Here is a 14525-nt window from a genome sequence, read left to right as displayed (position 1 = left end):
ATCGTTGCAAATATGCCGTGGTTTCTGGAGATGCATTAGACATCTCTACCAGCTGGCTTCATCTTTCCAAGTCACCTACCAGTCCACCGAGCTGCTTTTAAAGCAGTTTCTGTGGCTATGTTTGCAGTGATCCTACGACCAACTGCTGCAGGAGTGGGAAGGGAAGGCCAGTAATCAGTTGCTTTGGAGTAACTTTTTCTGTCTCGTTCAAGAAAAGGCTCTTTCCAGGCTCAGTAAAGAGTGGTTGTGCATGGAAGAGGGTTGTGCAGCAGACAGCAAAGATAAGCATGGCCAAGAAGTTTTGAGATGACACACAGCTCTTTTGAAGAAGACAAATGTAAAGACAAGAAAAGAAGACATTTACACTGAAGACAATGTAAACATTGATAAGATCCCCTCTTAGTCTTCTCTTCTTGAGAAGACTGAGAGGGGATCTTATCAGTGTTTACAAATATCTTAAGTGTGGGAGACAGTGGGATTTGTCTGTCAATTTAGCCTTGTAGTAAGAGGTTGAACTCCCTTAAGCAGTGGTAAACAAAGCACACTCAGCACCCACCATCTAAAAGCTCTTTTCAGTGGTTTGTGGGGACAGGACAAGGGGCAATGGTCAAGAAATGGAGCACAGGAAGTTCTGTGCCAACATGCAAAAGAACTTCTTCACGGTGAGGGTGACGGAGCACTGGAACAGGCTGCCCAGGGAGGTTGTGGAGTCTCCTTCTCTGGAGATATTCAAGGCCCATCTGGATGCCTACCTGGGCAACCTGCTGTAGGGAACCTGCTTTGGCAGGGGGTTGGACCCAATGATCTCTGGAGGTCCCTTCCAACCCCTACGATTCTGTGATTCTGTGATTCTGTGAAAGTGAGTTTTCTGAAGAGCTTTAATGGTTGCAGCCCATCATGACAGCATGTTGTTTTGGGTCTAATGATCCCAATGCGCAGCCTCCCAGGACATGGGCTCATCTCAACCTGAGGAAGACAGAACTAAATATAGCAAGTGAATTACACACAAAAGGAGCCTGCTTATCTCCATTGTCTGGGCTCACTAGATCTGCTGTAGATGTCTTATGTGTAAATGTCTAACCTAAGATGAGATAAATCCCATCACCATGAAGGGGAAGGACTGGGTCCCTATTATATCACACTGTAGTTAGTAGCTGCACTTCCTTCATTCCGCTGCCAACACGCAGAAGGATGAAACAGGATCAAATGTGAAACTGCATTGCTCTAAGAAACAAAAACAAAGCTCTGTGGCACCAGCAGGGTCTGAGCCACTCAGCTCTCTCTTTCCAGTCTGTATCTCCCAATATCTTCCCATCCAAACAGTAAAAATGTTACAGCACATTTGCATATTATGACAACCAGTCATAATAAGCAGTCTGGCTGAGCTTCTGGACTTTATACTAGAAGTTTGTTTCCTAGAGCTGTATCACAGAAACGTGTGAGCCATATCCCATCGCATGTAAGTGGCATGCACATTAAGAAGTACAGTGCACAGTGCTATATCCGTGTTATATCTGCATTTTTCCTTCATTACAAAACACAGCATTCAAGGACTAAATATACATTTAGGGGAGCCCTGAGAATGCAAAGAGATAGTATAAACATCAGTAACGGAAAGAATCAAACTATGCCATTAAGCTGTAAAACCCTGAACAATCGTTGCAAAATTCCTTGTATTTCACAGCAGACTTGGTGCACGTCTACAGGCCATACATGGAAAATTAAGGTACAGAAAGTGCCATGGCTCTAAAGTTAAGGGGCCAAGTTGCTTTGCCATCATTCCAGGGAGGATATCAATGTTCCTCTAATTTTGCAGCACTTCACTGGGGACATCGTCTCAAACCGTATCCACGCATATGGTGTTGGTTCTCTTTAACCAGATACTCGGCCTCCTAGTCACAGGAAATAGTGTCCCCTCTGCCATGAAAGGGCTGCCTATGGAAAGGTTTGTGAAGTCGTTAACCTGCCTACATTGTAGTGGTATTTCTTCAGAAGTTTTGTCTGTCAATTTAGCCTTGTAGTAAGAGGTTGAACTCCCTTAAGCAGTGGTAAACAAAGCACACTCAGCACCCACCATCTAAAAGCTCCAGCAAGTGCTCCAAGGCAAAGGTGTGCAAGATGGAAACGGGCTTGACACAGGTGCTATTAAATGCTGTTGCAGAAAAATAAGGGGTGAAGAAAGATCCTTGCTATCCTCAAAACTTAAAAACGAGCAGTTGCCCACTATTTTCTACACCTTCGACGGTCGTGGCACAGAGCCTATGAGCAGGATTTTCACTGAAATGCCAGTCTTTAGCAAACCCGAAGGGGAACTTTAGAAAGAGCAAAGACGGTATGTTTGGGAAAACTCCCAGCAGCCTCAAAGAGGTGAGCCCAGATGGGACGGGTTTGTGTCTGGGAACCTAGACAGATGCCCAGGGATAGATTAAAAAAGGACTCACCATATCCCTGTTCATACTAATAACAAGAGCTGCCTGTCTTAGGGTTTGCTGACAGAGTGTTCCCAGTGCCCTTGACCTGAAACTCACTTTGCTTTTGACATTTCCTGAGCAGCTGGCATTAAACAGTGGGTTTCTTTATCTGGGCTGCGGTACTCTACTTTATCCTTTGTTGATTCTCATCAGCTCCATCACACCATACAATGTTTGTGGATTAATGTAAACTCGATGAAGATTATTGACAGTATAAACCAGTTGAAATAACAGAAAATGCTTTAAAAATATAGAAGCACCTTTGTGAAGAATATGTTTGTGCTAAAGCACTATTTTAGAATTGTTCTAGTTAAAAATGCAAAGCGTTTGTGTTTGCAGAGTCCTTAATAGAAAAGGATCCTTAGAAAGTTTTTATTTTTTTTTAAGTAAATTGAAAAAAAAAAAAAGCCCTGTGGTTTTAAAAGTAAGAAACTTCTGCTGAAATAACAACATTGAAAATTTTCAAAGAGAAAAATATAACTTTGATATTTTCACTGGACATGGATTTGATTTTCTTTTTCAATTAGATCCTACAGATATAAAGAAAAAAAAATACAATGCACTTCCTCACCTTCCTTTGTCATAACCACTCCTTCTTTCTGAAGACTGCCTCATGGCCATGGCTGCACACCAACCTCCCACTCATCATGCACCAAAAAGTTCCCTTCCCTCATTCAGCTTCTTCCCTAAGAGCTTCTGCTTTTGTCAAAACTTCCTGCATCACTTTTCTCCCTGTCAATGGCTCTGGACCTTCTCACACTTGAACTATTGTCACTATTGTCTGGTACGTATTGTATCCATTCGAGTCAGACTGTTAGGTCCATACCATAAAGGCCTCCAGACCCTCCTGCACCCCTCAGCAAACAAACACAGCCAGGGAACTATGAAATCTTAACCAGGAAAACTCAACCAGGTTCCTCTTGAGGAGCTGCTTACAAAATGTCCTGGGGGAGTTGCAGGGCTTGCTGGAGTTGGGGTCTCTCTGCTCAGCAGGTTCAGGCACTCCTTTAGTGACATTAGGACCAATGCATGAAAGCAGAAGATAGACTGCAGACATCATTATGATGCTTCGTTTTTTCCAAGAATTTTCCACAACCTGGCAGCACAGCCTCCAAAAGAGCTAGGCCACATCTGTTTGAATTTCTTGTGCTTCCTCAGTAGAAGTCATGGAGAGATACTAGGGCCATTTATAGCACTGGAAGTATGTATGTGCTTAAATTGCATATGTGCTTAAGTCATTTGCTGCCTCTTTGCTGACTGTTTAAGCTATTCCAATCTCATGGTGCATGCTCCATTTATAAAGGTGTGGGAATAATCATCTTCCAGTGGGTTAGGAATAGAATATTACATATAAAAATAAAGATCTCTAAATGAAAACTTTAAAACACAATTATTTGGTTCACAAAAACATGACCTACATTTCCTGCAAATACAAACTGTTAATGTAGTCTTCATATTAATGTATGTTGCACAGAACCACTGTCTCTCACACACACAAAAAATCAAATTTAGTACATCCATATACACAAATATTAATACTCTGTTTTCAGCAAACTGCATCTCTCAGACATTTCTGAGCTTTAAGCACCATTGGGTCTCTAATGGCACATCTATAGCTTGGATTATTTTTTTTTAATGGATTTTGATGAATGCCCTGTCAGGAATAGGTTGGGACAGGCAATGCAGTTTCTCCTTAAGCATTTTCTTCAATATAAAACATTTTAATAACAGAAAATAATAAAAGGTAAGGGGCATCACAACTGAAGCTTTTAGGCCAGCTGATGGCCAGAGTTAAACATGTTTTCTACATCTGTACACGGTGTTTCACAGACTTTCTTCATTTATTATTTTTTCAGTGCTCATTGGTTTTTACACAACAGAACATTTTGTTTAATAATCCTAGAAATAAGGTATCATTCTACTCTGAATCACAGGAGGATCAGATATATTTCATTTTTGTCTCAGAACGCTCACTTAAGTCATTTACTTCTCCCTGAGGAAGAACCATGAACCAGTCAGGAACTGAGGTGTAAAAATCATGAATTCTACTATACAAAAGTTGTAGAATTTCATCTAATTGCCTAGTCATTTCCTTGCTGAGTAAATTGCTTAGTGTGTGGTCACCTTAAAAGCACGGCTTTCAGGGGACTGGGGCCAACTCATCTCTCATGAACCTTCAGTGTACCAAGAGCCCCTGATGTGGTCAATATTTGGACAGCTGAGGATACCCACACTTGGCTGAGTCTGGCCCATGTGCTAATGTATGCCAGAATTGCACATGCTTACATCTAACACAAAATAAGGATCAGGCTCATTATTTTCTCTAAACCAGACAAATAATTTTTCAGTTCATGTTTGTCCACAGAGGCTTGACACAGAGAGGATTGAAGTCATTTGTCATGAGTAAGGAAAAAAATTCTAAACTTTGCATAGGCACCAGAGAGGTGTCTGCTTTGATATCAGTATTCTTTAGGTATAGGAAAATATAATAATTTCTGTAGCATAACATGCCCCATACTTCGTAATAGATGAAGATTGGTGAAATTAAATGGACGGTAGCAACCTGTTTATTCAGGTGTAAAGTGTGAGATGCTTTGTTTGCACAGGGGGTCCAGCTGGGGAGTCATCTGTGGGCAATAACACTGGCTTTGCAGTGGTGAGGGGCTGCCATGTGGGAGACGGGGCAGTCACAGAGCGCCCCTCTCCAGCCAAGGCTGCTGAAACCATTACTGACGACCTGAACTAAGCAGGCAGGAGGTTCTTAAGTTATATTTGGGTAAAGGCATCGTTCACGAGGCAAGAAAATGCAGGGCACTGGCCGGCCTGGCTGCTCAACTCCTCTGACACCATCGCACTCCAAGGGGACAGTTTCCTCTCCAACTGCTAGAAAATACCACTTCTGCTGTTTGTGTCCTATTTGGTCTCTGAACCAAAGGAGGGGGAAAAATAATACCCCAACGGGTCGCAGAGTTCAGTGAAAATCCTCCAAGCTTTTCCTGAACAAATAACAGACAGTGACCTCTGGCCCCATCTTTGCATAAGAATTAACATCAGTATTCAGGAGTCACCGCTGCCACTGGGGACTACGCAAATGCCAGATTCTGATTTAAAACTCAGAATATTTTTTTTTGATTTTTTTTTTATTATATTTTTTAAGAACCCAGAAGAAAAAAAAAAGGGGGGGGGGGGAGGGCCTTGCAGCTCATCTGCATTACAGATCAGGCCTCTTTGAGCAAATCAAGCATCCATAATTCATTACATGTTTCCTGCAGGGCCTGGAGACGGCCCAGGCCCTAGCAACAAGAGTCATAGCAACGGCAGCCGGCCCCAGCCAATCGGCGGGCACCTTTCAGGCACCGCCTAGCCAATCCGGCGAGGCAACAGAGACGAAGGGCGCCGGCGCCCGACGGGCCCGCGCGGCCGGGCGGGAGGCTGCGCGAGGCGGGGTCGTTAACGGCTCGCCAGGCGCCTGACAGGGCTGGGCTGGGAGGGGGCGGCGGCGCGTTTATTTTGGGGAAAATTGGGTGGTTTTTCAGAGTCTGTCCAACCAAACCTTAACAGTATAGTTAGAGTGTGCGTCAAGTGTGTTGACGCTAAAAAGTGTGGTGGCTTTTGATCAGTGGGGCGTGGAATAATGATTGGCTGTCTTTAATTGTAGGCAGGAGTGCATATTCTAAAGCATTTTTACCTCGAGGATGACTTCTCTGAGGAAAAAAGTTGTATATATACCTAACACAAACCTATTCAAAGCTCTTCCCTAATAAACATTATTAACTGCAAATACTTGTGTAATTTAAAAAACGTGATTTCATGCTCTTGAAACAGTTGGTTTCTTTGAAGCAGAAATAACCTGCTACTACTAATACTCCACCACTGCAAGATCTGCTTTTGAAAGGCTCAGCTTAAAAACCAGATATTTTTTCCTGAGTTGCACCCTCCGACAATAATTACCGCGCGGCGACTTTGCCCTTCCACACTAATAGCTCCTCTTGCCTCGTGTGACACAGCCATTGTTCTGCACTGACATACGGGAGAACAAAGCAAAAATGCAGGAAGTGGGAACGCAGAAGAGTTGCAAAAACAACCAAAAAATAACGGTGTAGTAGAAGCCGTGCTTGGAAACAAAAGTGCAGAAAGCATTTTGAGCCTTCCAACATGCCTTCCCTTCATGAAGTTTTGTTAAGTGCTGTAAAGTCACAGTACTGGTACATGTGTAAAAATGTGTGATTTCCTTTCTTTGAGGGGGAGTAAAGGTACTGAGCTTTGTGTAGATTAAATAAGGATACCAGAAAAACCTCCTTGATCACTAAAGGCACAGGAGGGTGGCTTATTGCAGCCATCGTGTTCTGTAAAATAATTCCATTTTTTCTCGGAATGACATAGATAATACTTTTTTGCAATATTTGTATTTAACGGAAATTTTAAAATACTGCATGTCCATGTATACACAGGTACAGAGGTCTATAAATCCTAGTATAAAACTGTATCTGTTATCGTTTATCTTTGGGGAAAATGAAAAGCAATCATTCATCCAAACCTGAACATGGCACTTGAAGCCACAATACCGCAGGTTATCTAGGCAAGCGTTTCACCCTCAACCTAAAAGCCGATCCCAAATTCCACTCTAATGCATATGTTGCTCAGATAGTGAAAGCTGAGATTAGAAGATTTGCTATGGATGCTTCAAAGCACATTTTGGGACCCAGTGCCCTGTATTGAACTTTAACAGATGATGCATAAATTGACTAAAGCCATGAAGGCTGCCAAGGGAAGATTGAAAAATACATTCCAATCTACCCTCCTGTATTTTATAAAATGTTGCAAATGACCTGCTTTGTCAAGGCCATGCCTTCTGAGATTGCACAGTTGAAAAAATACCTTATCACTAACTTTTTGGGTCTAGCAAATGCCTAAGATCTCTACTTTATCATTCATTTATTTCAACAAATTAGTAGGACTAATTGCTATGCTTTCTGTTTAAAAGTGGCTGGTTTCCTTTGTTTGAAGAGAAGACATTGAAGATTTTTGCAGCAGTGTCTTGCAGCATTTGAACCTGAAATCAAAATGTTTATTTTACCTTAAGAAAAAACAACAACAACAATTAGACACAATGAGTCTGAAAAATAATTACTGGCTGTACATTAAAAATTATACTTTTTTCCCTTGCAAGAACGATCAATTTAGCAATTTCGTATTTTACTTGCAATTAGACACAAACGAAGACTTGAACATCAGGCCTATGACTGTTCATTGAAATCATTTAATGAACCCTGTGGTCTGCATGGTTAAAAATAAGAAATCGTCTTCCAGGATGGTTAAGTTGTCCCATACCTTTATCCTTAACTTTGACAGATTCAGTGCAGGGCTGGAGGCTTGCTCCCTCTGAAAGGCAGTGTGCTCTAATGAGCTGTTACAATCACACAACTTAAGCTAATGAATTTCTTATCCTCTTATGCGGATAAAAGTTTCTGGTAGAAGTCAAAAGATCTCAGCTTTTTAAGTGGATTTGTACTTTGCGTTTGGGGAGGGAGGGGAGGAAAGGATACCGCAAAGACTGAAATTCGCTGTGTTGCTCTTAGCAAGCAGCACTATGTGGCAATGACTTCCTCAATGAAACCATCACAGTTAATAAAGTATCCTGGCATCCTCAATTTGAAGCATGGGACACTCCAAGGCAGAGCCGCAGATCCACGGACACAGGTGGGAACAGGAGCTCCTGCTCAAATGAGTCTGGCGAGTCTGTTCAGGAGGGTGGATCCTGTTCCACTGACATCCACAAATGACTCTGGGAGTGGACAGGAAAGCTCAGCGCTGTGCAGAGAACCAGCACCCCGCTTAGATGCAACAAAGTATGTAGAATAATGCTTCACTTCTATTTGCAAAGGCTAAGTCCTTCATTTGTAAGGGGTTTCATCTAAAGCACTGATGACTGGCATCTGCCCTCAGCTCCACAGTGGTGAGGTGCTGTAGAATAATAATACTGCACACTTCCACAGAGATCCTAAAGCATTTTGCAGCCATTTACTGCCCAAGCTTCACGGTGTCACGCAGATACATTTCACCTAGGGGATAAAACTACGTTGTTCCACATTTAAGTGCTACTTCCTCTATGGAGACAATGCATTATCTCAGGAGCTGGATGGGAAAGTCCTGAATGATTTCAGTGCACTGACATGAGCAAACTGCAATCACACTACCAGGGGTCAACGTCCGCCTTAAAAGAAGCCATTAGGACACTGCAGAAGAAGTATGAAGGAGAAGAGGGAGAGAGAGGGGGAGAGAGAGGAAGAGGGAGAGGGGGAGAGAGAGGGAGAGAGAGGGGGAGAGAGAGGGAGAGGGAGAGGGAGAGGGAGAGGGAGAGGGAGAGGGAGAGGGAGAGGGAGGAAGGAAGAAAGGAAGAGAAAGAGGAAGAAAAAAGAGAAGGAATAAAAAAAGTGGAAGAAAGGAAAGAAGAAAAAGGAAGGAAGGAAGGAAGGAAGGAAGGAAGGAAGGAAGGAAGGAAGGAAAAGAAAAAGAAAGAAGAAAAGAAAGAAAGAAAGAAAGAAAAGAAAGAAAGAAAGAAAGAAAGAAAGAAAGAAAGAAAGAAAGAAAGAAAGAAAGAAAAGAAGCAAAGAAAGAAAGCAAGCCTTGACTACAATTTATTCTCCTGTAAATGGTCTTGGACTTCTTCAAGGAGATCTTTGAATCTTGCTAAGCAATCACATGCAGGATCTGAGTACAAGTTAATTTACACCGACGAATTGGTTTCTCTGCTCAGCCAGTCTTGCAAGCATGTAGAAAGTCTGTGCGTCTTCTGTGAGCAGCTTGCTGTTCCTGTCATTTAAAATAGTGAAGGCTGAAATTTTAGAATGCCTCGATGGTGTGGAAGTGCACTTTCTACTTTAATCTTAGGACTAAATTCTTGTTCCAAGGTAAGCAGCTACACAGTGCTTATTTCCTATGGCTCTGCTTTAGAGGTGGCAAAGACCAGCTCGTGGACTTCAGCGGGAACCGCAAACCCAAATTCTGATTAATTTGGCCCTAGGATGTGAAAGAATCAGATCGTCTGCGAAAACGTAGCTCTTGACGAGGGATCGTAATTCCAGATTAGCTCCTTAAAGATATTCCCAGAGACTAATTCAAAGATGGAAGCCTGCTCATGGCACGAACCAAAGCGTGTGAAATTCAGCCATAACACTTGCACTGATTTCAAAAGATTTGGGTCAGGCTGTAAAGGGTCTCCTGCAGCAGCTCAAACCCCAAACATCAGGCAGGACAGCCATTTTTTATTTAGTTTCCTAGTTCTGGTGTGTACACAGAGGTCAGTAGAAATTTCGCTGTGGATTTGCAGCTGCTCTGGGCAGTGCCACTACGACCCCCAAACGACACCAAAACCTCCGCTGCAGCATTTCCCTTTCATTTGGATTTTAAAGCTTCGCTCGACCAATGCTACCGTGCCCCAGCAGCCTCCCTGACAATTCTTCAGAAAAGAAAACTGGGAACGGCCCTTTTGTTATTGTTTCTTTCCAAAAGGGGCCCAGGTAGTGACTTGTGAGCTGCCTCTATACAAAGCAGAAAGAGGGAAAAAAAAAAAAAAAAAAGAAGTAATCCCTCCCGCCCCCCGTGCGCGAGAGAAAGCCGGCGTGGTGGAAAGGGTGTGCGTCCGCAGCGAGAGCACGGCTGGGGCAGGGGCTGACCTCCGGCTGCCTACCCGCCACAAAAGGGACCGTGGCATTGACACAGCCTGACTGCTCTCCTTCGGAGGGGACAGATTGAGAGGAAGTGACCCTTACTGCCCCGCTCCTGCGGGGGACCTTGTGAAATAACTGTTGCTCTTCTCTTCCTTCCTTTCTTCCTCCGGCGGGTCAGGGAAATTAAGGCTGAGAAATCCCTCTCTTTTATGTTGTCATTAGAGCCAGAGGAAAAAAAAAAAAAAAAAAAAAAAAAAAAAAAAAGAAGAAGGCTTTTTCCTTGAAATGGATGAGCAAGAAGTTTAGAGATGCTAAGTTTTCGCTGTTCACTTCTGCCTTGGGAAACACAGGGTGGTTCCAAAACCAGACCACGGCGTTCACAGGTGACGGGGGGGGGGCAGCAGCACTGGCTCCGAGTGCGGCTGTGTGAGTCCCCCTGGCTTTGTTTTCCGAGGAGATCCATTAAATGATCCCTGCAGCTCCGTTCCGAAGGTCCAGGAGCAGGCTCCATTCATCAGGAGGTTCGGAGCTGTTCAGCCCCACCACCTCATGGCATCTGGTCAGTTCCTTGAGAAACCCGGGCCTGGGAGTAGAAAAAGGTGGATCCTGAGGATGGAGAAGGCTGATTTTGGGAATGGAGAGGAAGCAGGAGCAGTTAGGCCCTCTCCTCAGCCGTGTCAGCAACCTCAGCCCATCCCTGCTGAAGTTCAAAGAGTGCCAAACCTCGCAGGCCTAAATAAGTCGGAGCTCTGAGGTGACCATCTCACGCCCGGCCCTGGCTCACATCTCTGTGCCACTGAGGGGCCGTAGGTAAAGCATATGGACCCGCTTGTGCCGCTCCCTCTTCAAAGGAGTTTGAAATGTCTCTCAGCTGCACTTAGGGTGAGTCGGGGAGGGAGGGAATGACCTTTGGATTCTGCCTCCAGAGGGAACCTGAGAAAATGACCTTTTAGCCCTTAGCTCCGCAGGGGCTCGGGAGAGGTCGGGAGGAATGACTCCTGGTCCAATCTCACTCTCCACAGGGGCTAAGGGGGAAAAAGAGAGAGAGAATGAACTCCGGGAATACGGGATCACGGGAATTTTTGTCTCCTTCTGAAAGAGGGGGCATGTTTACTTCGTAGCCCCTGTAAGAAAAATAACCTGCCACTGAGAAACAAGCGAAGCCATTTAAAGCAAGAATGAGCCTCAACTCGGTGACCTAGAAATCAAGGCAGAAAGTAAAAGCCATTAAATAAATAAATAAGTAAATAAAATAATCAGGGATGTCGTGCAAAATCAAGGGGTGCCCTCCGAAGAGGTGTAATCAAGGCTCTGAGCCATCAGTTATAATGGTTTTGATTAAGGAAAGCTGTGCAGAAGTAATCTATTTTATTTTTAAATGGCCTGATTTTCCCTACTCTCTTGGAGGCTGAACCTAGAACAACTTGAAGGAGGACATGAAATGTTCAGTGAAAAAAAAAAAAAAGAGGCAGGTGAAAAGGCATGCATTTAATAAAACAGAAAACTCGCATCTATTTAAGTTACTCTGGGTTTTAATGGCACACATTAAAATTGGCTGAAAATAGCACTGCTTCGGTAAAATAAAAACATGAAAGACCTTCCAGATCCTGGCTGATAAAGCCCCACTGTTCTGCATTCTTCCGCAAAACCTGCAGTGTAATTATAGGAGCACTTGTCACGCTGAGCCGGGGATGGGGCTCAGCACACGCTGCGTACCTAGAAGCACAGGGGTGTTTATTTGTTCTGTGTATTCTTCACAATGTAAAAATTGAAAATTAAAAAAAAAAAAATCCTTCCTGCAAACTTTGTATCTATTAACAATTTTGAACTTCTTGTTTCCATTACAGCTGAAAGCTTCTTTAAGTCTGGAAGCCTTATATAGGGTCAAACACATTGCCGTTCCTTGATAAATAAAGACAAATAGCAGAAAAGGACCTCGAAAGGATCACAGCTGGGGTGGGAGGGGAGGGAGGTTTACATTTTCTTCCTCAAGAAGGTCAGATGTTTATTCAAGCCTATCCAAGCCTTTTGAACAGAGCATGGGCTGTGCTGGAAATCTCATGAGAACAGCATTTCCTGGAGAGCGGAGGGGATAGCTGCCTCCGGAACAGCCAGCCGCAGCGTGCCGCCTGCTTTTACAGGCTGGCAGTGCACAAGGTGTACCGAAATACAGCGTGCAGAAATGTAGCCTGTTTCCCAAAAAAAGAAAAAAAAACAACAAAAAAAACGGTTATTGGAATGAAGTGAGCTGAGTTCTTGCAATAACCTACGTTGTGGCAGCAGGAATAAAGCATGCGTAATTTCCTACCAGTTGTTGTCTGCCCGGAGCCATGAGTTCCTCCCATATAATGCATGTGTTGGAAATGGGGGCGCTGTGTTTACTAATAGGGTTTGGTGGGTCAACATGCATTTTTTCATTCACAGTGTTCTTTAGGAGAACTTCAAAGCGTTATTAGCAGTGCTTGACTCTTTCTCATTTTTTTTCACGTTAGTTAAAATAACCTGCATAAAATATTGGAGCATGGAGAAGCAAGGGGAGGCCAAAATGTCTACAAAATGAGCAACTTCGATTTGTAAGGTGTGTGTTTCAGTGGATCAGGTCACTACTTAAAACCAGTTCCTTGTCTTGTCTTAGACAAGAGATGCCTGTTTGCCCTTGCTTTCATTTTGACACCTCTTGATGCTTCAGGTTCACGACTGCTTTATTTCCTCATTCCAAGCTGGACACACAAACTAATATTCACAGAAATGATTACTTTTTTTTATGAAAGACCCGTCATGTAATGTAGCTCTGTAAAAGTGCCGATTGCACATTTGCAACGTAGCGGAGCTGCTCAAAAGCTGCATTTCTTAGCACTCACTTGGTGAAGATGTTTGTGTGCATGAGCACAGGCAAGGTGCAGATGTCCTCTTCGCCAAGGTAAGCAGCAATGTTAGAAAATGCCCGCAGCCACAGCTCCCTGTGCAAGGACTGGGAGCCGGAAATACTGCTCTCCCCGTAAAATACCTGAATTCAGACAAATCCGCAAAGTGTAAATCTTGCTTGGAAATTATCTGTGGCCACAATGAATGGGCAAAAGCTTACTGCATCCTCCAATCCCAGCTCATAATTAACATTTGATTTCCAAAAGCGTGGCAATCTTGTATGTTCTTTTCAGTAACAGTATGTGTTCTATATTCGTAGGAAATCAAAGTTGTATGATGTTTACATTTCCGCAGCACGCTTCGGAGAACAAATTCAGCTATTCAAGGCAGAGCTACTTTTAAATAATATTAAGAAAACAAGAAAGTCATGGAACAGGGGACAAAATGAAGATACAGCCCTCACCTGTTAAAATTACTTTCTCAGTGTGCCATCTGTTGCCTTAGGTTGTAGGGTCCAGAAATAAAATAAGCAATGGTCTGAAATAAAGCTGCTTAACCCTTGCCTGTAGTCTGGACCCTCCCTTCCCCAAAGTGGGACCACTCTCCCCTGCTATCCAGGAGCACCCTACCAGCACCCTGGGCTTCCTTTGCCTCACCGTGAATATGGATATTCCTAGGGGGAAAAAAAAAAAAAAGGAAAAAAAAAAAAGAAAAAAAAAAAGGAAAAAAAAACCTGTTTCCCAGTTAAGGCCTGGTATATATGAATGTATGCAAGTAGGAAGCAGAGCAGAGCAAGCACATTTGAATCTAAAAGTGTCCGTGAGAAGACAACATGCATGCATTTAACATCAGAACTACATCCCACTACATCCCTTTGGCATAAACTATGTGTTCCCACCTCCCAGCTTCTAGGGAGCAGTGGAAAGGACACCGGAGAGATTTTCTGAGGATCCAGAGCACAGAGCGGATGTCTGCTGTCCTGCATAGGGCTGGGCTCCTCATTTGAATCTGCCTCAGTTTCCAGGTCAGGAAAGTTTAGATCTTTTCCAAAACCTTTTTAACAAGATACGTAGGCATTGATACGCTGCTGTTCTGAGCAACAGTTTAGGGTGAAATGCCCCAGTCATCATTTATAAGGCCTGTGGTACCCTAAGGTACTTTGGCTGCTGAACCATTGTCCTTCAGACGAAAACCTGCTACTTTAACCACGCAGAGAAAGCTGCACAAAAGTGGATTTGTCCAGAAAAAAATAGATCTTTTATGTCATTTCAGGTAGGAGTTGTTTAGGTAGTAGCTAGAGATCTCCTTTGCAAGATGTGCAAAGCAGAAATAAAAATACTCAGCTCTAAAGGTACAGAGACACGAAACAAACTGGAACTCCTCACCTAATTTCTCACACTGACAGTACACATGCACTGACCAAATCCCACATTTATTAAGGACAGAAGGACAGCCAGGTGTGTCAGGTGCAAAGCTAGGACCTGGGCTCAGCAGACCGTTCTCCTCCTGCTTTGTGAAG

The sequence above is a fragment of the Cygnus atratus genome, chromosome 2 (assembly GCF_013377495.2).
Source record: "Cygnus atratus isolate AKBS03 ecotype Queensland, Australia chromosome 2, CAtr_DNAZoo_HiC_assembly, whole genome shotgun sequence".
NCBI lineage: Eukaryota > Metazoa > Chordata > Aves > Anseriformes > Anatidae > Cygnus > Cygnus atratus.
Note: the sequence above shows the minus strand (reverse complement) of the source record.